Source organism: Delphinus delphis, chromosome 14, assembly GCF_949987515.2.
Source record: "Delphinus delphis chromosome 14, mDelDel1.2, whole genome shotgun sequence".
NCBI lineage: Eukaryota > Metazoa > Chordata > Mammalia > Artiodactyla > Delphinidae > Delphinus > Delphinus delphis.
In genome coordinates, this window is record NC_082696.1 from 59,723,634 (window position 1) to 59,748,539 (window position 24,906).

The 24,906-nt window shown below is 36.2% G+C and overlaps 1 long non-coding RNA gene across 1 annotated transcript in view; it reads right to left on the minus strand.

The window, feature by feature from the left end:
* The window catches only part of LOC132437343 (uncharacterized), a 298,528-nt gene that overhangs the window by 211,139 nt on the left and 62,483 nt on the right, over positions 1-24,906 (minus strand). The window contains exon 3 of the long non-coding RNA XR_009522006.1: positions 13,610-13,772. This is a non-coding gene — a long non-coding RNA (uncharacterized lncRNA). The remainder of the gene's footprint in view (positions 1-13,609; positions 13,773-24,906) is intronic.

The following is a 24,906-nucleotide window of genomic DNA, read 5'->3' on the forward strand; positions in this document are numbered from 1 at the left end:
CAGTGGTTTAGAGGTATATGTAGAAATGCTGGTCCACTCAGACTTTGGGACTGGAGTTCCCCCATTGGATGGCTTTGACCTCAATAAGCATTTTCCAGGACTCCTCAGAGAAGGGTCAGAGATTAGGATCAGGCTCACCTTGTGTACCCACAGATGGAGAGCATAAGATGTGAAAACATGCACTTACCACTCCTTTATGGCATCATGAGCTTCCCCAGAGAGGTGGTCTATTACCTGGATATCTGCATTAACATCCTGGGGCGGACCACATCACACCTCATCTTGCTCAAGAGGCCTAGGGAGCTGATGGAAGAGCTCACACCCAAGAAGTAAAGGACCACAGCCCAACTGTTCAAATTACAGAGGAGAGATGGGGGAACTCCAATCTCTTTCTACCCTTATATTCAATACATCTGTATGTTTGTGCCCATTTAGGGGCATTCAAGCTGGCTACAGAGTAAAAATGCATGTACATTCTGCAGTTAGAACTTGATTGTTGTTTTGAAATCTTTGCTGTAAAAATGCACAATTGGGGCTTCCCTGGTGGCGCAGTGGTTGAGAGTCCACCTGCCGATGCAGGGGACACGGGTTCGTGCCCCGGTCTGGGAAGATCCCACATGCCGCGGAGCGGCTGGGCCCGTGAGCCATGGCCGCTGAGCCTGTGCGTCCGGAGCCTGTGCTCCGCAACTGGAGAGGCCGCAACAGTGAGAGGCCCGCGTACCGCAAAAAAAAAAAAAAAAATTAAAAATGCACAATTGGATTTGAAATTCATTTGAATTCGCCACAATAAATATTAGCATTACATCTGCCATTGAAAGAAAAATAATAGCCATATGATTTTTTAAATATTCATTTTAATTGTTGAAAAATTTGGGTTGCTATAAAAATAAGAGTTTTAAAACAAAGTTTTTATCTATACTATGTAACTGTCAAGTATTGAAGAGATAGCATTAAAATGCCTTCATCAGAAATTATATGTTCATTAAAGCTTATTAAAGCTTTATTAAAGTTTATTAAAATTTTGGTAAGGTTTATTTGAAAGTTTTACATACCTTCAACTTTCACCTTTTTAAATATTTTGTACTTATTTCTCCTATCATAATTATATAACATAAAGAAAACAATTTTTCTTTACCAAGCCCCATGTTAGATGACTTTTCAAAGCTCCTCCATTTTACCCCTGGGTACCAAATACATCATCTTTTATGCATTCTGTGATGTAGATACTTGGAAAGCACTTCTTTAGATATGTAAACTTTGCCTGATTTAACAGGTTTGGTTTATGTCTGGCCTAGTCATCAACCTGAAACTGCAATTGACATTTGTCAAGATAATGGTCAGCAGGGCATAACTCAAATATTCCAAGACCTCATCAGCATCAAGTTATAAATTAGATAAAAACAATATGCAAAACCAGCTATCACAGCTTTAATATATCTCTCATCTCAGTTCTCGATGATTTAAGAGACCCTAGTAGAATCATTCCCAACATCTTATTCACAAATCAGGCAAATTCAGTTTGTAGCTTTATCACCATTGGTTATTGAAGACCACCATTCACTAACACCTGCAGCCCTACCTATGCCACTCCAGTGACCCCTCTCCAGGCCACACAAACAATTCATCCAAACCAATTATCTCTAGGAACAAATTAGATGAGGTACCAAATGCTCTGATATGTCCAAATAATACCTTGGGTGGTTAGCTTAGGATGTTAACAAACTTCATGGTTGGCCAAGCTTGCTTAATAAATGCTAACAGTACCAAATATGTTTGTAAAAACTGAAAAAGCAAAAAGGTCTTGGCATAGTTCATTATAATTTTTCTGTCTCAGAGGAAAGGAAATTCGTAAGGCACAGTTCCATGTTCCAAGGCTACATTGCTATTCCATGATTACACTATAAAAGTCTCTCCAAATATTTAAGGAAATTGAACCATACCTAAATCAATCGGTACACTCAGGCAAACTTTTCCAACCCACGTGATCTGAGCATTACCAGAAATTAGATATTCAATTGATTTGGGACTAATCTGTAGTATTTGTGGACTATTAATTATTCAACAAAACTGCATGAAAGAAACTTTATACATGCTCTTAAAATTGTACCAGATATGTAAAAATCAAAAACTCAGTATGAATCATGCCACTTGCATACTTATATACACAAGGACTACAAGTTAGAGACTAAAATCCTCAGCATGGCTTGCCAGTCCTTTCTTTTTCTGCCCGGGGTCTTCTTTCCATCCTCTACCTCATGTCAGCTTTGTTGGCACCCTGAACACACCAAACACTCTCAGATACCTTTCCCTCTTTCTGGAAAATCATTTTCCTCTCATTTATTTCATAAATTTCAACTCATCTCTCAAGAAGCATCATAAGAATTGCCTCCTTTGAAAGTTTCTCTGTCTTCTTGATCTACCAAAGGGATTTATACTATAATCATTTGTTTGCATTTCCTTTTCCTCTACTTTTTGGTGAATGCTTTGATGTTGTCCTCTGAAACACTGATCGAGTACATGCCCTGTGTGGCTGCAGGATGGGAGAAGGGTGGATTTAAAAAAATGTATTGAGCACCAGATAGGAGTTTGGCACAGCACTCAGGTCTAGATATCGTACATATATCCTTACTCTTTAACATTACTAGGGATGTATCATTATCCAATTCAAAACATATTCCAGCTGGTTAGAGAGCTAAATGTAAAAAGTCACACTATCAAAACTTTAGAAGACAATATAAGGAAAATGGCTTTCTATGTTTAAAGGTAAAAGAAAAAAACATAAAGAAAAAGATCAGTTTGGCTACGTATAAGTTTAAATTTGTGCACAAACAAAGGTGTTTAAAAAAACTGTTGAAGGAATGAATGTTCAACCTGGAAGAAATTTTAGTCACTCATTAGCTTCATAAACACAGATTTTTCATCAGCAGCATGGTCAAAAGTTTGGACAAAAATACACGTAGGTAAGCTTTTTTCATTGTAAATGTTCAAAGGTAGTACCTTTGAAAAACTGTCACCAAGGTACACAGGAATTAATTTTCCTGTAATAGTCATTCATTGATCTTCAACATAATTTCAGGAAAATAGTTGGCATTAATTTAAAATTTACCAGGAGGAGGAATAAATATGTGCCAATTCATTCCCATCTAGCAGTCTGGAATAAGAAGCTCATGACTAAGAGCTAACTGAAAACTTTTGACGCCTTAACAGAGCATTCTAAACAACCCACAAAACAGTCATAGTATCCTGGTAAATAAATGCATATACATGTATACTTGTATATACTTCATGAATATTTATATACACATGATATCTGCTATAGAACTATTCTTGGAGTCTGTAATGTCATACTGCCTTAAGTAAAGCCCCTTATAATGAAGTGATTCAGTATCTGAAGCCTGTAATACAACACTCAGTAAAGATGAGCCTTAGATAGAATTTTGTTCTATGGTAAATAGTAGCATAATGACATTCCTATGTATTTTAATAAATGTTCACAAAATGATCCCATAGGTTAAAGTAAAAATTCATGTTTTTCTGTTAATAGCATCTAATTGCTTGCATAGGAACTAAACCTCCAAGACCTCTATCTTGAATACAGTAATAACAGTTTGACTTTTTTAAATGTTCATAAACATTGCATAGGGAATCTGAAGTGCTCAAGGTAGATGTCTTGAAAAAAGTGGAGCATAATCACTCTTAAAATTCTATTTTATGAATTGATATCTCCATTTCGAAATAAATTAAAATGACTGACATATTTACTACTGGCACATTAAACATTCAGCTAATTAAATAGCTCTAGTATTCCAAATAATGGTTGAACTTCTTTACTCCTACAGAAAAATAAATTGCCATACAGTTTGTCAAAGATATTCAAGGAAGAGAATGCTAAGAAGAATGATGAAAACATGACCATCAGTCTTCCTCACATTAAAAGAATATACATCTTATCATAGTGTATTATACTTTCAAATAAATAAGCATTCATGTTGTAGTTTTTACAGATTGCCCTAAAACCGAAATAAAAGAGTTCTCCAAAACCACATGAATATGTATACGATATATTTTTTTAAATAGCAACTGCAAAACCTCTGTCGTAGTCTCATATAATATGTTAAGCACTTCTTTCAGAAATGGAAAAGTAACATATCTGCAGATAATGGGAAGGAGAAAGCCCGAGGTCAATGCTCCCCATAAGCAACACTGCTGATGAGAAGAAAATCACCAACATCTTTAATCTAGAATTGAGTGAGATCTTCCTCTTTACGTAATCATTTAAATGAGAAAATGCTCATATCTTTCTATTCTTTTCTGTTGGTCTTTTAAAAATAGAATCATAAGGCTCTTAGAGTCCCCTGCCTCTTATAGGTCCATTCCAAAGAGAATTCTAGGTGAATAATGTGTATACTACATGTGATTTATCCTGTTCTTAGTAAAAATGGGAAACAAATTAGGAGTTTTCTAACAAAAAACAACTTCTTACATACCAGAAAATCATTTAGTCAGCTTTAGCCACATAGTCTTTAAATAAAGGGGTACTTCAGGGTTCAGGTGCTTCAGTGTCATGCACAGTACCTAAATGTCATTTCTAATGCTCCCTAAAGCTATTGTTTCTTTTGATTTATTTCATAATTATGTTTCTTAAACTAGGTAACAAAGAAAACTCAGTATCAAATATTGGTTAGTGTTTGGGCTTTTATTTTAACTTACTTTTTATAATAATGTATCATCAGACATGCTTTCTAACTTTTTTTAACTTTATATCCATGATCAGTGATTCCTCTAAGTATTTCTTCTCATCTCTAAGTGCACTGCCCAGCCCGTTCTAACTTGCTGTTAGAAAACGAAAGATTTTGGTGCATACTGGACTACAGAAGGCAGTTAAACTCAAATGAGAACTTTAAGTCCAATTTAACCCAGTAACCCTGGCCAGACAATCCCTAAATACATATTATGTCTATTTCTGCTGAATCATAACGGGATTAGTTCTTTTCTAATGAGTATGTTAATAAAAATGCACTAAGGCCACTGGAACACGCTCCGATTTTTACCAAAAAGAAAAATCAAAGCAGAATTGAAAAAAAGTGGGAGAAGTGGGGTGAAAACAAAACCTGGTGCTCATAAACTCACAGGCAGAGATCAGCTGATGCTTGGAAGAGCACAGAAATAAGGGAAATTTGCACATGGAGACTACAGCTGCTGCAATTTAAGGCAGTTACACCTTAACGCAATGACTGTGTGGAGTAAGGCACGACAGTTTTCTATGCCTTCCCTTTTGCCTGACATTTAGTTTTGGTTAAGAGGGGCACTTGGAGTAAGAGAAATAGTTTACCTATTCAAAATTTAGGGGCTTCCCTGGTGGCGCAGTGGTTGAGAGTCCGCCTGCCGATACAGGGGACACGGGTTCGTGCCCCGGTCCGGGAAGATCCCACATGCCGCGGAGCTGTTTGGCCTGTGAGCCATGGCCGCTGAGCCTGCGCGTCCGGAGCCTGTGCTCCGCAACGGGAGAGGCCGCAACAGTGAGAGGCCCGTGTAAAAAAAATTTACCCAGAGCTAGAAATTAGAAAAATAGACTCCTGAACTGGTCAGTATATTAATAAAAACAAATATTTTATTTATAGAGGAAAATGTGTATTCTTTACTCAAGAAGTTGTCATTTCCTTTTTCATTTCTCATCTGCTTTTGCTTTTTATAATCTTAATAAGCATGGTTATTTATGCCAGATTGGCACCAGCAAATTAGAAAAAAAGAGGAAATAGTACACTGACAGAAAAATGTGACAAATAGCATAAGACTGAAAAACAAAAAGTAGGCTCAAGAATTGTCAGTAAAGCAATATGGGATCAATTAGCATGAGCAACAAAAAAATTCAATAGGCCCTGAGGACAATAAAACAGTATCATTTATAACAATTATCTAAGACTTGTTTAAATAAGTCAAGAATGGGTAAAAGTTAATTCTGAAATATCTTTAATTCTTAGGGGAAAAATTTGCATTATTCAGAAAATGGCTATCTAAAGTGGCTCATTCACCAAGAATTCTGGATAGCTAAGCTATAGATGCATCATAAATATAAACAATTGATTTATATATTAATATAAACCTTTGAATTCCTATTAAATCTTGAGAAGTTAACATAGTTCTCTTTTCAACTTTGGATACTGAATAACAGTAATAATGAAAGCACACATAAATCTATATGGTTTTTTGGGTTTGTTTAGTTTGAAACACTCCAGTAATGAGTTGTACACTTTGAGAAGCTGTCTTAATCCTTTGAATATTACTAGGGGTTAACTTAGGACATTGAAATAAATAGCGATTTACTCTAGTGGAAGGTAAAGTTATTTGAGTTAGCAAAACGTATTTTGTAAATTTCTTCGAGGACAAATAACATTAGCTTAGGGGAACAAAAATCTGAGGATGATCTTATTATTCAGTAATGAAACACATGAAAATGTGAAGCTTCTTAGTATCAACCTGATAATATGTCTGACTTAAAAAAAAAAAAACTTCTATTAAGTTTTTAGAGAAAGTGTTCCATAAATATATAAAATTATATTACTTTAAATTTATTTACATTCAGTTTTGTGTTTTATACTTTCATTTAATATTCTTGAGGGAGTAAATTCAGAAGCACAGAGATACTGATCTCTTCTCAATTTATTTATAATTTAATCACAAGCCTAACTGAAGTATATTGGCACTAATGGTTTTATTTTGAGCAGAATAATGTTACCTTTACAAGAAAAGCAATTTAAGTCAGTGTAAGATTTGGTTATACTCTCATATATTGCTTCATGAAAATAGGAATAAAATGATACGAACTTTCAGAACAATTGGACAGCATTTGAAACGTGCATACATTTTAACCTAGTCATTTCTCCTAAGGAAATAAAGAAGTGAACGAAGATGAGTTTAAAAGACTATTCATTATAACATTATTTTTTTAAAAGATTTTTTTGATGTGGACCATTTTTAAAGCCTTGATTGAATCCGTTAAAATATTGCTTCTGTTTTATGCTTTGGCTCCTTGGCTGCAAGGCATGTGGGATCCTAGCTCCCTGACCAGGGATCAGACCCACACCCCCTGCACTGGAAGGCGAAGTCTCAACCACTGGACCACCAGGGAAGTCCCCATATAGCATTATTTTCAATAAGAAAAAAAAAAAGGGAAAACAATCTCAAATGTACTAGAAGAGGTGAATTTGTTTTAAAAAATGTGGCATATCCACATAATAGAATATTATATGTTTATTTGAAATATTAATTTATATTTATTTTGAGAAAGCTTTCATGATTTATTATGTGAGAAGAAACAGGCAGAAAGTCATATGCACTCTCTGATTCCAGTTTTTAAAGGATGGTTGTCTGTTTAGAATGATTTTTAAAACACATACATCAAAATGTTAACAGTAATTATGCCTGGATGATATGTATTTTCCTTTTTTCTATATTTTCATAATTTTTCAATGAGCGTGTATATATTTTATAAACATAGAAAAACATAACTACTGCAAAAAAAAGACTTGTTTTGGTTTACTGTATTGTTAAACATGCAAATAGCTACTAATTAAGGTTAACCCAAAAGTATCTCATGTTGATCAAGCTTAATTTCATAAAATCGCTATGTCTAACTGACTCATAGGCTTTTGTTGACTTCACCAAGACTAATGCCATCTTCTAACCTGGTATGCATCTTTGATCTTACCTTTATCTCAAGACTAAGGAAGCAAGTATCCCCCTGCCCTCCATCTGCTCACATTAGCCAACCCTTACATCCCCTAGGAACCAGTACAAGTGCCTCCTCCTATGCAAAGTCCCCTGACTACCCCGCCCCCCTGCAGAGCAGTCACTTCTTGCTTTCTGCTCCCCTAGACAACAGGCACACTTCATTCCTGCATCTCCCATTCTGAACTATAATCATCTCTTGACCTCTTGGCTCCAACTAGACTGTGAGGTCCTCCAGACAGGAATTATATCTTATTCATCTCTGTACCACAAGAATTTAAACCCCATATGGCAGGTGGATGCAGTAAATATTCACTAAATGAAATAATTAATCTATTTAAATCTCCACGATCATTCAGTTTTTTATGGAATTAAATAAGAGAAAAGATATAATAAACCCAGCCCCTAGGACCATGCCTCACACAAAAAGTTGAAAAATACCTGATTGGTGAATGACCATTATCAATACAGCAATCACTTTAAAAATTAAGCATTTATTTTTCTCACATGATTTGCTAATTTCAAGACATTTGAAAAAATACATGAGAATTCTGAGGCAAAAATAAAGAGGAAAAATTAAATACCTACACACACCACTATATTTATGTTTGTTCTCTTTCATTTATATTGAAATAATTTTACTAAAGTTGTAAATTAAATTTAGCATTCTTAAGAAAAAAGGAAGATGAATATCCATCTTTATGCTGCATTTACTAGCTTGAATTAGCCAGGCACATAGGAAACCGTTGAAAGAATGTTCATAACATTTGACCCCTAATTTCACTTGGGAGAATCAGTATTATACAAATAATCCATTGTGTATTTTAAAATGCATTAATATATATAAAATAGAGTGTTAATATTTATATATACAATCATACAAAGTAGCCGTCAAATAATAGATTAATGGCCAAGTAATAGAAAACCCTTCCACAACATAGACTATTAAGCAGCATTAAATATTACAGTTCTTAATAACAGGGAAATTCTTTCACTAAAGTAGTAAGTGATTAACTCACAAAACATATTTATCTATCCAACATGAGCTTTAATAAGTAAAAATATATAGACGAAAAGACTATATGGAACCTACAACAGTGGTCACTTTAGGGAATTCAGATAATGAATACATTTCTGTATCATGTTTTCAATGATTAGCATGTCTTTATTTATTTATTTTTAACATCCTTGTTGGAGTATAATTGCTTTACAATAGTGTGTTAGTTTATGCTTTAGAACAAAGTGAATCAGCTATACATATACATATATCCCCATATCTCTTCTCTCTTGAGTCTCCCTCCCTCGCACTCTCCCTATCCCACCCCTTTAGGTGGTCACAATGCACTGAGCTGATCTCCCTGTGCTATGCGGCTGCTTCCCACTAGCTAGCTATTTTACATTTGGTAGTGTATATATGTCCATGCCACTCTCTCACTTTGTCCCAGCTTACCCTTCCCCCTCCCCATGTCCTCAGGTCCATTCTCTAGTAGGTCTGCGTCTTTATTCACAACTTGCCCCTAGGTTCTTCATAACCATTTTTTTTTTTAGATTCCATATATATATGTTAGCATACAGTATTTGTTTTTCTCTTTCTGACTTACTTCACTCTGTATGACAGACTCTATGTCCATCCACTTCACTACAAACAACTCAATGTCGTTTCTTTTTATGGTTGAGTAATATTCCATTGTATATATGTGCCACATCTTCTTTAACCATTCATCTGTCGATGGACACAAAGGCTGCTTCTATGTCTTGGCTATTGTAAATAGAGCAGCAATGAACATTATGGTACATGACTCTTTTTGAATTATGGTTTTCTCAGGGTATATGCCCAGTAGTGGGATTGCTGGGTCATATGGTAGTTCTATTTTTAGTTTTTTAAGGAACCTCCATACTATTCTCCATAGTGCCTGTATCAATTTACATTCCCACCAACAGGGCAAGAGGGTTTTACTTTATAATTACAGGGAATAAATACATAGGGAGAAACATGTAACAGAATGTTCCTATTTTTCCCTAGCTGTTAAAATTATGGCTTTTAGAGCAGAAGCAAGAAGGACTATAATCCTGCAGCCTGTGCAACAAAACCCATATTCACAGAAAGACAGACAAGATGAAAAGGCAGAGGGCTATGTACCACATGAAGGAACAAGATAAAACCCCAGAAAAACAACTAAATGAAGTGGAGATAGGCAACCTTCCAGAAAAAGAATTCAGAATAATCATAGTGAAGATGATCTAGGACCTCAGAAAAAGAATGGAGGCTAAGATTGAGAAGATGCAAAAAATGTTTAACAAAGACCTAGAAGAATTAAAGAACAAACAAACAGAGATGAACAATACAATAAATTGAAATGAAAAATACATGAGAAGGAATCAATAGCAGAATAACTGAAGCAGAAAAACAGATAAGTGACCTGGAAGACAGATGGTGGAATTCACTGCTGCAGAACAGAATAAAGAAAAAAGAATGAAAAGAAATGAAGACAGCCTAAGAGACCTCTGGGACAACATTAAACGCAACAACATTCACGTTATAGGGGTCCCAGAAGGAGAAGAGAGAGAGAAAGGACCCGAGAAAATATTTGAAAAGATTATAGTAGAAAACTTCCTTAACATGGGAAAGGAGATAGCCACCCAAGTGCAGGAGGCGCAGAGAGTCCCATACAGGATAAACCCAAGGAGAAACACGCCGAGACACATAGTAATCAAATTGGCAAAAATTAAAGACAAAGAAAAATTACTGAAAGCAGCAAGGGAAAAATGACAAATAACATATACGGGAACTCCCATAAGGTTAACAGCTGATTTCTCAGCAGAAACTCTACAAACCAGAAGGGAGTGGCATGACATATTTAAAGTGATGAAAGGGAAGAACCTATAACCAAGATCACTCTACTGGGCAAGGATCTCATTCAGATTGGATGGAGAAATCAAAAGCTTTACAGACAAGCAAAAGCTAAGAGAATTCAGCACCACCAAACCAGCTCTACAACAAACGCTAAAGGAACTTCTCTAAGTGGGAAAGACAAGAGAAGAAAAGGACCTACAAAAACAAACCCAAAACAATTAAGAAAACGGTAATAGGAACATACATATGGATAATTACCTTAAACGTGAATGGATTAAATGTTCCAACCAAAAGACACAAGTTCGCTGAATGGATACAAAAACAAGACCCATATATATGCTGTCTATAAGAGACCCACTTCAGACCTAGGGACACATACAAATTGAAAGTGAGGGGATGGAAAAAGATACTCCATGCAAATGGAAATCAAAAGAAAGCTGGAGTAGCAATTCTCATTCAGACAAAACAGACTTTAAAACAAAGACTATTACAAGAGACAAAGAAGGACACTACAGAATGATCAAGGGATCAATCCAAGAAAAAGATATAACAATTGTAAATATTTATGCACCCAACATAGGAGCACCTCAATACATAAGGCAAATGCTAACAGCCAAAAAAAGGGGAAATCAACAGTAACACAATAATAGTAGGGAACTTTAACACCCCACTTTCACCAATGGACAGATCATCCAAAATGAAAATAAATAAGGAAACACAAGCTTTAAATGACACAACTGACCAGATAGATTTAATTGATATTATAGGACATTCCATTCAAAAACAGGAGATTACACTATCTTCTCAAGTGCACATGGAACATTCTCAGGATAGATCACATCTTGGGTCACAAATCAAGCCTCAGTAAATTTAAGAAAACTGAGATCATATCAAGCATCTTTTCTGACCACAACACTATGAGACTAGATATCAATTACAGGGGAAAAAACGTAAAACACACAAACACATGGAGTCTAAACAATATGTTACTAAATAACCAAGCGATCACTGAAGAAATCAAAGAGGAAATCAAAAAATACCTAGAGATGAAAGACAATGAAAACATGATGATCCAAAACCTATGGGATGCAGCAAAAGCAGTTCTAAGAGGGAATTTTATAACAATACAATCCTACCTCAAGAAACAACAAACATCTCAAATACACAATCTAACCTTACACCTAAAGGAACTAGAGAAAGAAGAACAAACAAGAACCAAAGTTAGAAGGAAAGAAATCATAAAGATCAGATCAGAAATAAATGAAATAGAAACAAAGAAAACAATAGCAAAGATCAATAAAGCTAAAAGCTGTTTCTTTGAGAACATAAACAAAATTGATAAAGCATTAGCCAGACTCATCAAGAAAAAGAGGGAGAGGACTCAAATCAATAAAAATAGAAATGAAAAAGGAGAAGTTACAACAGACAATGCAGAAATACAAAGCATCCTAAGAAACTACTACAAGCAACTCTATGCCAATAAAATGGACAACCTGGAAGAAATGGACAAATTCTTAGAAAGGTATAACCTTCCAAGACTGAACCAGGAAGAAATAGAAAATACGAACAGACCAATCACAAGTAATGAAATTGAAACTGTGATTAAAAATCTTCCAACAAACAAAAGTCCAGGACCAGATGGCTTCACCAGTGAATTCTATCAAACATTTAGAGAAGAGCTAACACCCATCCTTCTCAAAGTCTTCAAAAAATTGCAGAGGAAGGAACACTCCCAAACTCATTCTATGAGGCTACCATCACCCTGATACCAAAACCAGACAAAGATACTACAAAAAAAGAAAACTACAGACCAATATCACTGATGAATATAGATGCAAAAATCCTCAATAAAATACTAGCAAACAGAATCTAACAACACATTAAAAGGATCATATACCATGATCAAGTGGGATTTATCCCAGTGATGCAAGGATTCTTCAATATACACAAATCAATCAATGTGATACATCATATTAACAAATTGAAGAATAAAAACTATATGATCCGAAGAGACAGACAACACCAAGAATTGGCTAGAATTTATAGAAAATGGAACCTGCATACATTGCTGAGAGGAATGTATAAGTGTGCAGGTGCTTTGGAAAACAGTCTGGCAGTTCTGTAAAAATGGAATTACTATTAAAAATAGAATAACTACATGAGCAGGCAATTCCACTCTTAAGTGTATACCCAAGACAACTGAGAACATATGTCTATATTAAAACTTTTACATGATTGCTTATAGCAGCAGCATTATTCATAGTAGCCAAAAAAGTGGCAGTAACCTAAATATGAATGGATAAACAAACTGTGGTATACCCACTGGAGGAACTATTATTTGGCCATAAAAAGGAATGAAGTACTGACACATGCTTCAACAAGGATAAACCTTGAAAACATTATGCTAAGTAAAAGAAATCAGTCACAGAAGACCATATATTATATGAATCCCTTTATATAAAATGTCCCAAACAGGCAAATCCATAGAGACTGAAAACAGATTCATGGTTGCCAGGAGGTAGGGTAGGGGAAAATGGGGAGTGATTGCTGTTGGGTGTCAGGTTTATATTAGGGGTGAGGATAAGGCTCTGAAATTAGACAGTGGTGATAGTTGCATAATTCTGTGTAAATACTAAAACCCACTGCATAGTCCACCTTAAAAGGCTGAGTTTTACAGCATGTAAGTTATATCTCAACAATAACTATATATATATATCAAATATTTGAATTTTTCTGAGTCAAAATTCCTTACAAGTAAAACAAATGTCTCTTAGAATGGCTAAATTCTTAAGAATTTTTAAAATCAAATTTAAACTTGAAGCCAAAAAAATTAGTTATTTCAAAAACAACGTACAAAAAGCCTCATGGATATTTTCACTACAGCAGAACGCGCTGGGAGTCTGCAAATCAATTATGAGTGGTGTATAGAAAACAGTGATACTTAAAGCATTTTATTACCTACTACAGAGACTACAAAAGTGTAAGCAAACCATTCTCTTTCAAAATCAGCCTTGAAACAGTACTTACCAAGTACACTGCTCTTTGAAAGAAGGTGTAGTCTCCAGGATTTTGTGCACTGTGATGGTTTCCAACTCATCAGGGTCTAGCTGCTCCTTTTCAAAGGGCATTCCATGAACAGGACAACAGGAAGTGGACCAACTCCAGTCGGCTCATAGTAGCCTCCTGCTTCCTGAAACACATGGGACCACAAAGAGCACATTTTTGTCCATCCTGAGACAAATGGAACAAAGCATATTTTTCACATATACATGTTCTAACAAGAAAAAAAAATCAACAGAAATATGGAAACCAAGAAAAAACTGAAGAAAAATTCTTTTAAAAATATATAAAGAACTAACACAACATTGTAAAACAACTCGACTCCAATAGAAATTAATTTAAAATATATATAAAGAACATCATAGTTAATATCCTACTAGGTAAATCTGAGTTTAAATTACTGAGTTTTAATAAAACCACACACACAAAAAATTTAAAAATAAAACCATATGATCATCTCAATAGATGCAGAAAAAGCTTTTGACAAAATTCAACACTGATTTATGATAAAAAACTCTCCAGACAGTGGGCATAGAGGAAACCTACCTCAACATAATAAAGGCCATATATGTCAACCCCCCAGCAAATATCATTCTCAATGGTGAAAAACTGAAACCATTTCCTCTAAGATTAGGCACAAGAAAAGGATGTCCACTCTCACCACTATTATTCAACAGAGTTTTGGAAGTCCTAGCCACAGCAATCAGAAGAAAAAGAAATAAAAAGAATACAAATTGGAAAAGAAATAAAACTGTCACTTATGCAGATGATATGATACTATACATAGAAAATCCTAAAGATGACACCAGAAAACTACTTGAGCTAATCAATGAATTTGGTAGAGTTGCAGGATACAAAATTAATGCACAGAAATCTCTTGCATTCCTATACACTAATGATGAAAAATCTGAAAGCGAAATTAAGGAAACTCTCCCATTTACCATGGCAACAAAGAGAATAAAATACCTAGGAATAAACCTACCTAGGGAGACAGAAGAGCTGTATGCAGAAAACTAAAAGACACTGATGAAAGAAATTAAAGGTGATACCAACAGATGGAGAGATATACCATGTTCTTGGATTGGAAGAATCAATATTGTGAAAATGACTATACTACACAAAGCAATCTACAGATTCAATGCAATCCCCATCAAAATACCAATGGCATTTTTTACAGAACTAGAACAAAAAATCTTAAAATTTGTATGGAGACACAAAAGACCCCGAATAGCCAAAGCAATCTTGAGGGGAAAAAACAAGAGCTGCAGGAATCAGACTCCCTGACTTCAGACTACACTACAAAACTACAGTAATCAAGACAATATGGTACTGGCATAAAAACAGAAATATAGATCAATAGAACAGGATAGAAAGCCCAGAGATAAACCCACACACCTATGGTCAACTAATCTATGACAAAGGAGGCAAGAATATACAATGAAGAAAAGACAGTCTCTTCAATAAGTGGTGCTGGGAAAACTGGACAGCTACATGTAAAAGAATGAAATTAGAACACTCCCTAATACCATACACAAAAATAAACTCAAAATGGATTAGAGACCTAAATGTAAGACCAGACACTATAAAACTCTTAGAGGAAAACATAGGAAGAACAGTCTTTGACATAAATCACGGCAAGATCTTTTCTGATCCACCTCCTAGAGTAATGGAAATAAAAACAAAAATAAAAAAATGGGACCTAATGAAACTTAAAAACTTTTGTGCAGCAAAGGAGACCATAAACAAGACGAAAAGACAACCCTCAGAATGGGAGAAAATATTTGCAAACGAATCAACTGACAAAGGATTAATCTCGAAAATATATAAACAGCTCATGCAGCTCAATATTAAAAAAATAAACAACCCAATCCAAAAATGGGCAGAAGACCTAAATAGACATTTCTCCAAAGAAGACATACAGATGGCCAAGATGCCCATGAAAAGCTGCTCAACATCACTAATTATTAGAAAAATGTAAATCAAAAGTACAATGAGGTATCACCTCACACCAGTTAGAATGGACATCATCAGAAAATCTACCAATAACAAATGCTGGAGATGGTGTGGAAAAAAGGGAACACTCTTGCACTGTTGGTGGGAATGTAAATTGATACAGCCACTATGGAGTACAGTATGGAGGTTCCTTAAAAAACTAAAAATAGAACTACCATACAACCCAGCAATCCCACTACTGGGCATATACCCAGAGAAAACCATAACTCAAAAAGACACATGCACCCCATTGTTCACTGCAGCATTATTTACAATAGCCAGGACATGGAAGCAACCTAAATGCCCATCGACAGATGAATGGATAAAGAAGATGGGGTACATATATACAATGGAATATTACTCAACCATAAAATGGAATGAAATTGGGTCATTTGTAGAGATGTGGATTGATCCAGAGACTGTCATACAGAGTGAAGTAAGTCAGAAAGAGAAAAACAAATATCGTATATTAATGCATATATGTGGAACCTAGAAAAATAGTACAGATGAACCGGTTTGCAGGGCAGAAATTGAGACACAGATGTAGAGGACTAACATGTGGACATCAAGGGGGGAAAGTGGCGGGGGCAGGGTGGGGGGCTGTGATGATTTGGGAGATTGGGATTGACATGTATACACTAATATGTATAAAATAGATAACTAATAAGGACCTGCTGTATAAAAAAATATATAAAAATAAATTTAAAAAATTAAAAATTATGTTTTTTACTTCCTTCTTATGGTTTCCTATAATTTTCTACAAGAGTGTAATTTTATTTTTATAGTCAGAGTAAAAATAATGTTATTCTAAAAATGAGAGGAAAGTATTGTTTTATAACTATAAAAAAATCTATCCTGAATGTGTGCAATGATTTAATTAAAATAGTTTTCACTAGAATGTCATTTATAGTAAAAATTTGGAAAAAAACCCTAAATGCTCAATAATAGAAACTTAAATAAATTATAGCATATCCATACAAAGGAATCTTACAGACAGCATTAAAAACAATGTTATAGGTAAATATTTAATAACATGGAAAGATATATGCCTAATATCATGCTCTTAAAAAAAGTTAGATAATGGTATTTATACCAATCTCTTTTTTATTAGTAAGCAAAAACATCTGTATAGAAAAAAAAAGAATGGAAAGAAAGATTAAAACCAAATATCAATGTTATTTTCATTGGACAGTGGCACTGAAGATAAGTTTTAGCTTCTTTTTTCCCCTACCTATTTAAGTTCTAAGTTTTCTATAACAAACAAGTATCACTATGTAAAAAGAAAAAAGACCCATTAAATTATTTGCCCCAAAGTCAATTCCCTCAGGCATTTTGCATATAAACATACCCAGAAAGACATATAAAGACATTGACATTCAACACCAGATGTTCTGTGAAGTGATTCTTAAATTTAGTTAAGGTCAAAATAGACTGACAACCAATACTTAAAATTTTCCAGGACACAACTATCTCTACGTTGATCTCTAGAAGCTGCTTTTAAGGTCTCAACTGAGTAATTGTCTAGGCATTTATACATACTAAAAACAGGGTCTGTTTGCTTTTTTTTTGAGAGAAAACATGGTCCCCAATTGCTGGAATCCTTTTTGTATACCACTGTGCAAGGTGCCCACCCTCCATTCAGCAGGTCATGTTCCCTTAATTTCAAAATGGCATGCCAACCCTTTCTCCAGAATACTGTGTAGATAAAACACAGTATCTGCATTTAAACCACAATACAGAGCATCTGTACTTCATTCACTTTGTAGAGAACTCAATCTTGCCTATGACTGAAGATTGAGATGATTAACATTTGTAAATTACTTCAGTTTAAGGAACATGTGAATTATAACTCCTACAGGTCAAGCTAGGTCACGAGAAATCAACATTTTTAGGGACTTCCCTGGCGGTCCAGTGGTTAAGATTCTGTGCTTCCATTGCAGAGGGTGCATGTTCAATCCCTGTGAGGGGAACTAAGATCCCACGTGCCTCAAGGCATGGCCAAAATAAATAAATAAACAAATGAAATTTTAAAAAAGAAATCAACATTTTTAGATGCACCTTAATCCTCTCACAAATGCTTTCTGTGCTTCTAAAATTCAAGATTCAGTTATACGTACTCAGCTTTGTCTGATAATAAAAGAAAATTCTATATGTCTAGGAGAACTCCATATTTTACCAAATCACAATTGAAGATACCCGTTACATTGCTAAATAGCCTTACTAAAAGGATCCAATTAATAAATTATTTTTAGACATTTATTAGACAAGCCAGGTAACCTATTGCCTTTTTCTGTGTGTGTGTGTGTGTATATGTGTGTGTGTGTGTGTGTGTGTGTGTGTGTGTGTGTGTGTGTGTTACAAGGAAGCTCTGGGTCAAATTTCCAGATATTCTTACCTGAATTTTAAATATAAATAAGGTCTTGTTCATAAATTCACTTAAATCCTTTCTGGAGGTAATAAGTGCCTATATTTGGCAAGCTTGAGGAGATTTTAAAGGGTATCTAAAATTTTAGACCCTTGATTATTAAACTGTGCTTTGTGTAATCTTAAAGCTTCAAGATTCTCCAGGAACCACCATGAGAACCAATGGATGAGGTCTTGGCTTCCAATTTCTGGTTCTAACTAGGAGGATTCAATCAGAGCAGCCAATCAGATTTTATTTACATATTAGAATTTAACACATGTATTTGATAAAAGCATTCCAAGGAGAAAAAATATTTTAAAAACATTTTACAGATGTAGAAACTAAAACCTACAGAAATTGAGAGAATATAAAACTATAAACACATTAATGATGGTGGTGATGATAATATGTTTACGTACATAGAATATTCATCATACCTAAAATTTCAAAAGATATTGTTGGTTATCTATTAAAGATGTGTAACTGGGATCAGCATTGGTGAGCACAGGAAAAGTAAAAGATAAAATGAGGAACAAAGTAGAGTTCCTAGCTGGGAATTGGTCCTTCTAGTTATCTTTCTTCCTCTGCAAGAAATCCATCCCCCTATCCTTATTCATGAGTGATGAGAATAGGGGAATGAAGATCAATGTATATTTGCTAATTCTGCTTTTTAGAAGATGTAAGGAGGTCTTTACTGAAATGTTTGTGTGTGGTCAGTCCAACATTAAATTTTAGACTGTTCAATGCTTGCTTTCTGTTAGATGCTGAGTATATGCCAGATTTCATGAGTATGTTACTTAGCTTGTACTCAGCTCCATCATCAGTGCTTTAAAGAAGCCTCAGTAAAATGTGGTCTGTTTTGCACAGCCCTGTTTAAAAAAATGCATTTACTTTTCTTTGCTACCATCGATAACTTAAAGTAACTCAAAATTTTCTCCAAGCTCTAAGAAAAATCTCACCTATCAGATTTCTACCCTTTAACAATATTTTGCCAGCCTTGGAGTTATTACAATTATTGATTGCTGTAAATACAGCAAAAGGTAAGAAAACTGCTTATTTCAGTTTACACCTTAGGTAACAAGTGTCAGATTGCTGAATAATAGCATCTAAATATCTGCGTGCAGCCCTACGAAGAGGATTTTTTTAACTAGCTAATCCACATAAGTTTCACCTATCATTACCTGTTTTTTCCTTCAGAGTCATTCATTTGTATCAATTTTTGGTGCCCACTCAATTGCATCATTTCATCTACTTCCTTTCACCTGCAATTTAATCAAAGGGAATGAGAAACCTTGCTTAAATCAGAATTAACATAGCTGTTTCTTTTCATCCCTTCTCTCATCCAGAGTATAGTTTTCATTGATTTCGAAAGGATCACTCGATTCAGATCAGCTCTGCAGGGTAGACAGCAAGATAGTAAATGAGTGGCTCATTAAGAGTGTGAAGTTATTTCTTTTATAAAATGTCTTTGGTAAATTCTACTTAGCTGCTCTTTTCAGGCCAACTCCCTACAGTGTCTATGTACATGAACTATGTGCACCTGCTGCCATGAGGAGACTATCTCACCAATCCTCCCCAGAAAATGCCACTGCATTGGTGGTTCTCAACTTTAGCACTATTGACATTTAGGGTCAGATAATTCTTTGTTGTAGGGAAGGAATGAAGTCCTGTGCATTGTAGGATGTTCAGCAGCATCATTGGCCTTTAACATGAGATATCAGTAGCACCCTTCAGTTGTGACAACCAGAAGTGTCTGCAGACATTGGCAAATGTCCCCTGGGGGAAAAATCATACACAACTGAGAATTACTACACTAAACCAATGGTTCTCAAAGTGTGGTCTTGCAGCATCACCTAGAAACTTGTTAGAAATGCAAATTCGGGGGTCCCACCCAGACCTACTGAGTCAGAGACTTTGAGGATAGGGCCCAGCGATGTGTGTTTTAGCAACCCCTCAATGCATTCTGATGCACAGTCAAGTTTGAGAACCTTGGCACTAAACCAATGTTGACACTGTTTGGTTGAAGGACTACTGCATCAGAATAATCTGAGATCTTGTTAAATGTACATTTCTAAATCAATATGCTGCCTTAAACCACCAAAACTTTGAAACTTCTCTGAGGATGTGGATTAGTAAAGTGTGTTTCATGTGTATGTGTTTTACAAGCACCAACAGTTATTGTTAACTACTTTCAACCTTGAGAACCATTATCCTACTCTCCAATTCCTGAATAAACTTGTCCATGGTGTCTTGGGCAAAAGATTCTGTTTCTAATACTACTCAATCAAAAGAAAGAGCATCTGATGTATTCTTAGACACAAATATGACTGATAATCTTCACAAAGATCCTCAAGAGAGACAGAACTGGCATATTCTCATTTTATAGGCCACATGGCAACCAGAAATTCTAACTAAATCCAAGTGCTTTTTCCTCTACCCCCATGCGGCATAAGGCCTAAAATTACTATTTTTGTGTTGCCCTGACATCTCAGGAAAACTGAGAGGGCCTCAGTTCCTACAAGTTCTCCTTCCCATTCTGCTCAGACAGATACGGTCCCCTAGCCAAACATTCCTTTTTATCCCCTAGCCAAACATTCCTTTTTATCATGAAATTTTTATCATGCCCAGGCACGTTGCCTGCTTATTTATGCCTGAGGAGTGGTCTTCAATTCCCTGCCAGTCCATGAAATTATTCAAACAATCCAATCACACCCTCCTGCAAAAACCAGGGGGCATCTTATGCTCTTAATACTATAAAGTCAGCTTCCCACAGTCCCTGCTTGTTCATTCTATTCCCAAGTGCAACCCCATGTGGCCCTGGTAAGCATGCAGTGTCCTCCTCCCCCAGGACTGATGAATTGCTATCAATCTCATCTGTCCAGTGTCAGGTGTCATGCTTTTGGCTATCCCCGTAATCCTAGGATAGGAATCCCTCTCTCAGCAATGGGGTGAAGAAAAGTGATCAAAATACACAATAAGGTTGATGACTAAATAATACATGACGGGGGAAAACACTGATATAGACCATAAAAGTAACATTAATTAGGCACTCATTATATACCATGCACTATGCTTTATATACATTATTCCTGAGGCTCACAATAGATATTGTTCTCATTATAGGGTAGAAGAAACTCAGGCTCCTAAAAAGTTAATTAACACTACAAAGTTATTTGTAAGGTGTAATGGTTAATTTCTGTATCAACTTGACAGAGCCAAGGGATGCCCAGATATCCAATTAAATATTATTTCTGCGTGTGTCTGTGAGGGTGTTTCTGAAAGAGATTAGCATTTGAATTGGTAGACTGAGTAAAGTAGATGGCCCTCCCTGACGTGGACAGACCTCATCCGATCCATTGATGGCCTGAATAGAACTAAAAGGTGGAGGAAGGTTGGAGTTGTCCCCCTCTAATCTGAGTCATCAATCTTCTCCTACCCTCAGCACTCCTGGTTCTCAGACCTTTTAACTACCACAAGCTTTCTTGAGTCTCCAGTTGCAGACAACAGATCATGGGAATTCTCAACCTCTATAATCCTGTATGCCAATACCTTATAATAAATCATATATTGGTTCTATTTCTCTGGAGAACTCTAATACATAAGGGGCATGTCCAGGTATATCAGATGATCATTTATGCTGCAAATGGAAAAACAAAACTCAAAACATAATGAGAATTTGTTGCCTCCTTTATCTACAAAGTCCAAAGAAGGGCTAGCCTCAGGCACTCCCTGATTTGAGGCTTAAGGGGCATACTCATTTCTTGTTTTTCCTCCATCTAAGGGTTGACCTCATCTCAGGCTGCTCTTGTTATGGGCAGCAAAGTAGCTGCAGTCTCCATCCAATCTAGAGGAGGAGTGTTTGCCCCTTCTGTGGGCTAGTCCTCTTTAGCAGCCCACTTTCTCTTGGTACATGCTGACAACCTAAAAATAGGCTTAAGGACTAAGCAATCATAACCTGTTGCTGACCAATCTTGGTGTTTCTTGGGCAACAGAATTAACTGCCTAAAAATATAGAGGTTTCAAGTTATATGCTACTGGTTAGCCCCATGAGCTAGTAACCATAGCCAGAGATCTACTAACACAAGGTCCAGAAACAGAAAATATAGTTTATTCACAATACATCTCCAGTGCTCTTACCCATTCCCCTAACAATCAGTTTCCTACTCCCATCTTGTCCTCTGCTTTAGAGGTGTATGACATGCTAGGATGAGACAGGGAAGCTCTATGAATCTTCCCGGTCCACAGGCTGCATCCTCACAATGGTGGTGACGTTCTCATTTGTCCAGATGGAGCCACTTAGGCTTTTCTGGGGCTCCAATCTTACCTTCTGCTGCAATGCTACCTCTTTTGCCTCCATTAGTACTAACCTTGGATGGGGTTGACCCTTGAGCTTTTTTTTTTTTTTTTTTTTTTTTTGCGGTACGCGGGCCTCTCACTGTTGCGGCCTCTCCCGTTGCGGAGCACAGGCTCCGGACGCGCAGGTTCAGCGGCCATGGCTCACGGGCCCAGCCGCTCGGCGCCATGTGGGATCTCCCCGAACCGGGGCACGAACCCGTGTCCCCTGCATCGGCAGGCGGACTCTCAACCACTGCGCCACCAGGGAAGCCCTCATTGAGCTTTTTCACACTTGCCAGCCCCAGGGGATCAGTCTTTCAGTCCTCTTGAAATACAGGTCTCAAGCAAAAGAGCTTTCCTTTAAAAAACCATGTTTCCTTCCTCTTTGCTGTCAGAAAGGCTAGTTTCAGCCTTAGCTTATCTCTATCCTATAGACCTCACTGAAGGTTCTAAAATGTAGCAGACATGCTCCAACCATCCTGAATTTTTCCTACCTTTGTCCTCCATTGCTGCAACCACAGTAGACACAGAGTCCCAATGTTCAAAAGGCACAGATTTAACTATGCCTAAATTTAAATTTAACTATTTAACTATCCTAAGAAGGATGAGCATCATTCATGCCAAAAAAGAGATGGAGCCTCCTAGCTGCCCATCCCTTTGCTTCAGTTTACCTAATTCTACTCTTCTAAGAACTGATACATTCCTGTTTGCTTAACCTAGAGGTGAGGGTCTGCAAGTCTAGGTTAAGCAAAAAGGGATGTATCAGTTCATGTAAGCTTAGTCCTTGGGCAGAAGGCTGGTGGTATCATCAGGTTCTAGCTCTATCTGCTTCCTCTAACTTACTCACCTCTTTAGACAAGATAGTCACAGCAGTTCCAAGCTTCATGTCCACAAGAAAATCAAAGGAAAAATGAAAATAGCTGATTCTTTCCCAGTAACCACCAAAAACATTTCTTCCAGCTAGTAATTGATGATTCTGATTGGTTTACATGCCCTTTGCTGAACTAAACACTATGGTCGGTGCAGTGTGATCTGCCATTTGGCTTAAGGCAAACAGAAAACACCTCTAGATCTAAGCTGGAGTAAATCTCACTCAAACCACATGTCTGAGAATGGGGTCATTCCCCTCACCCCCAATTTAGTGTATCTTTTGCAAGAAGGTAGAAGAATGGATACATAGCAGCAAATAAACAGGTACTAGCTGAACCAAATAAACTAGGCTATACCTGAGCCAAATCATGCCTATATTACTCACTATGCAACACACAGAACACCTGCACTGGAATCATATGGGATGCCCATTAAAGTTTACACTGCTAAGTTACTAAATCAAAATCTCAGGCACAAGGCTCAGGAACCTACAGGTTAGCAAACTCCTGGGCTATTCTTATGACCACTACAGTTTGATATTCTTACACTCAACAACTTGCTACTTATTCTACAGAACATTTTAAAATGAAAAGCAATATAAGAATAATGCTAATTATAATCAGTTATAATTTTACAACTGTATAACCTTATATAATAGGGAGGAAAATTATTCTAATGATTGGCAAAATTCCTCTTCCAAGTAAGAAGTTTTTATTTAGCAAAATATCTTGTTTGGCTACTTTGTGGCAAAAGAATATTACTCAGGGCATAAATGAATGCCTTAGAAGTTAACCAAAAACAGAACTAAAAACAACGTAGGCATTTGGGGATTTAGAAGTGAAAAGAATCTAGAAAAATGTGTGATGGCATTTGAGAAATGAAAAGGGCACAGCAACATGAAAGGAGGCCAGAGCCCCAGTAGAAGAGACAACTAATAAAAATTTTTTAGACCCAGAAATAATTGAGAGATTTTTAAGGAAAAGCCTAGCTGAGATGAAATTTTAAGTTCTTTGCCAAATAACAAACCTTTTGTAAAATCAGCTACAGCTGACAATACTGACAATAGCAAAGGGATAGGGACCCTGTCCTGTAGTAAACTGCAAAGTAGAAATGGAGTCAGAGGCAAGAAGCAAAATGTGAGGCAGAGAATGAGAACTTTAAAAGCAGGAGATAACAACAGCCAGAAATAATTACATGCATTAACCTCATCTCCAAAATGCTTAACATTTTTACTACATAATATAGTGGGGGAGATAATGCTAATTTTACCTTAATATTATAACAGAAAGTGACCTTATACCTGGGGTTATGAGAGACTCTAAGAAATGCACTACAGATAGGAGGGAGCAAGTATTTTTGAGCCCTGCCAAGGCTTTTATAAATATTAAATGTAATTCTCATAGAAATCCAGTGGATTTGTATTTTCCATGTCAATGATGAGAAAGTGTTCTTAGAGTAACCTGCACAAGGACACATAGTCAGTGGCAGAGCCTGGCAGAGCCAGGAGTTCAACTGAGGGACAATCCTCCCCAAAGTCTTTGCTTACCTCTCAGGGTTGGTGGTGCAAAATAGTAGTTTTCATCCATGTATTCACACCAGAATCCCCTGGAGAGTAAGAAACAATTACCTATTCTTGAATCCCACCTCAGATAAATTAAGTCAG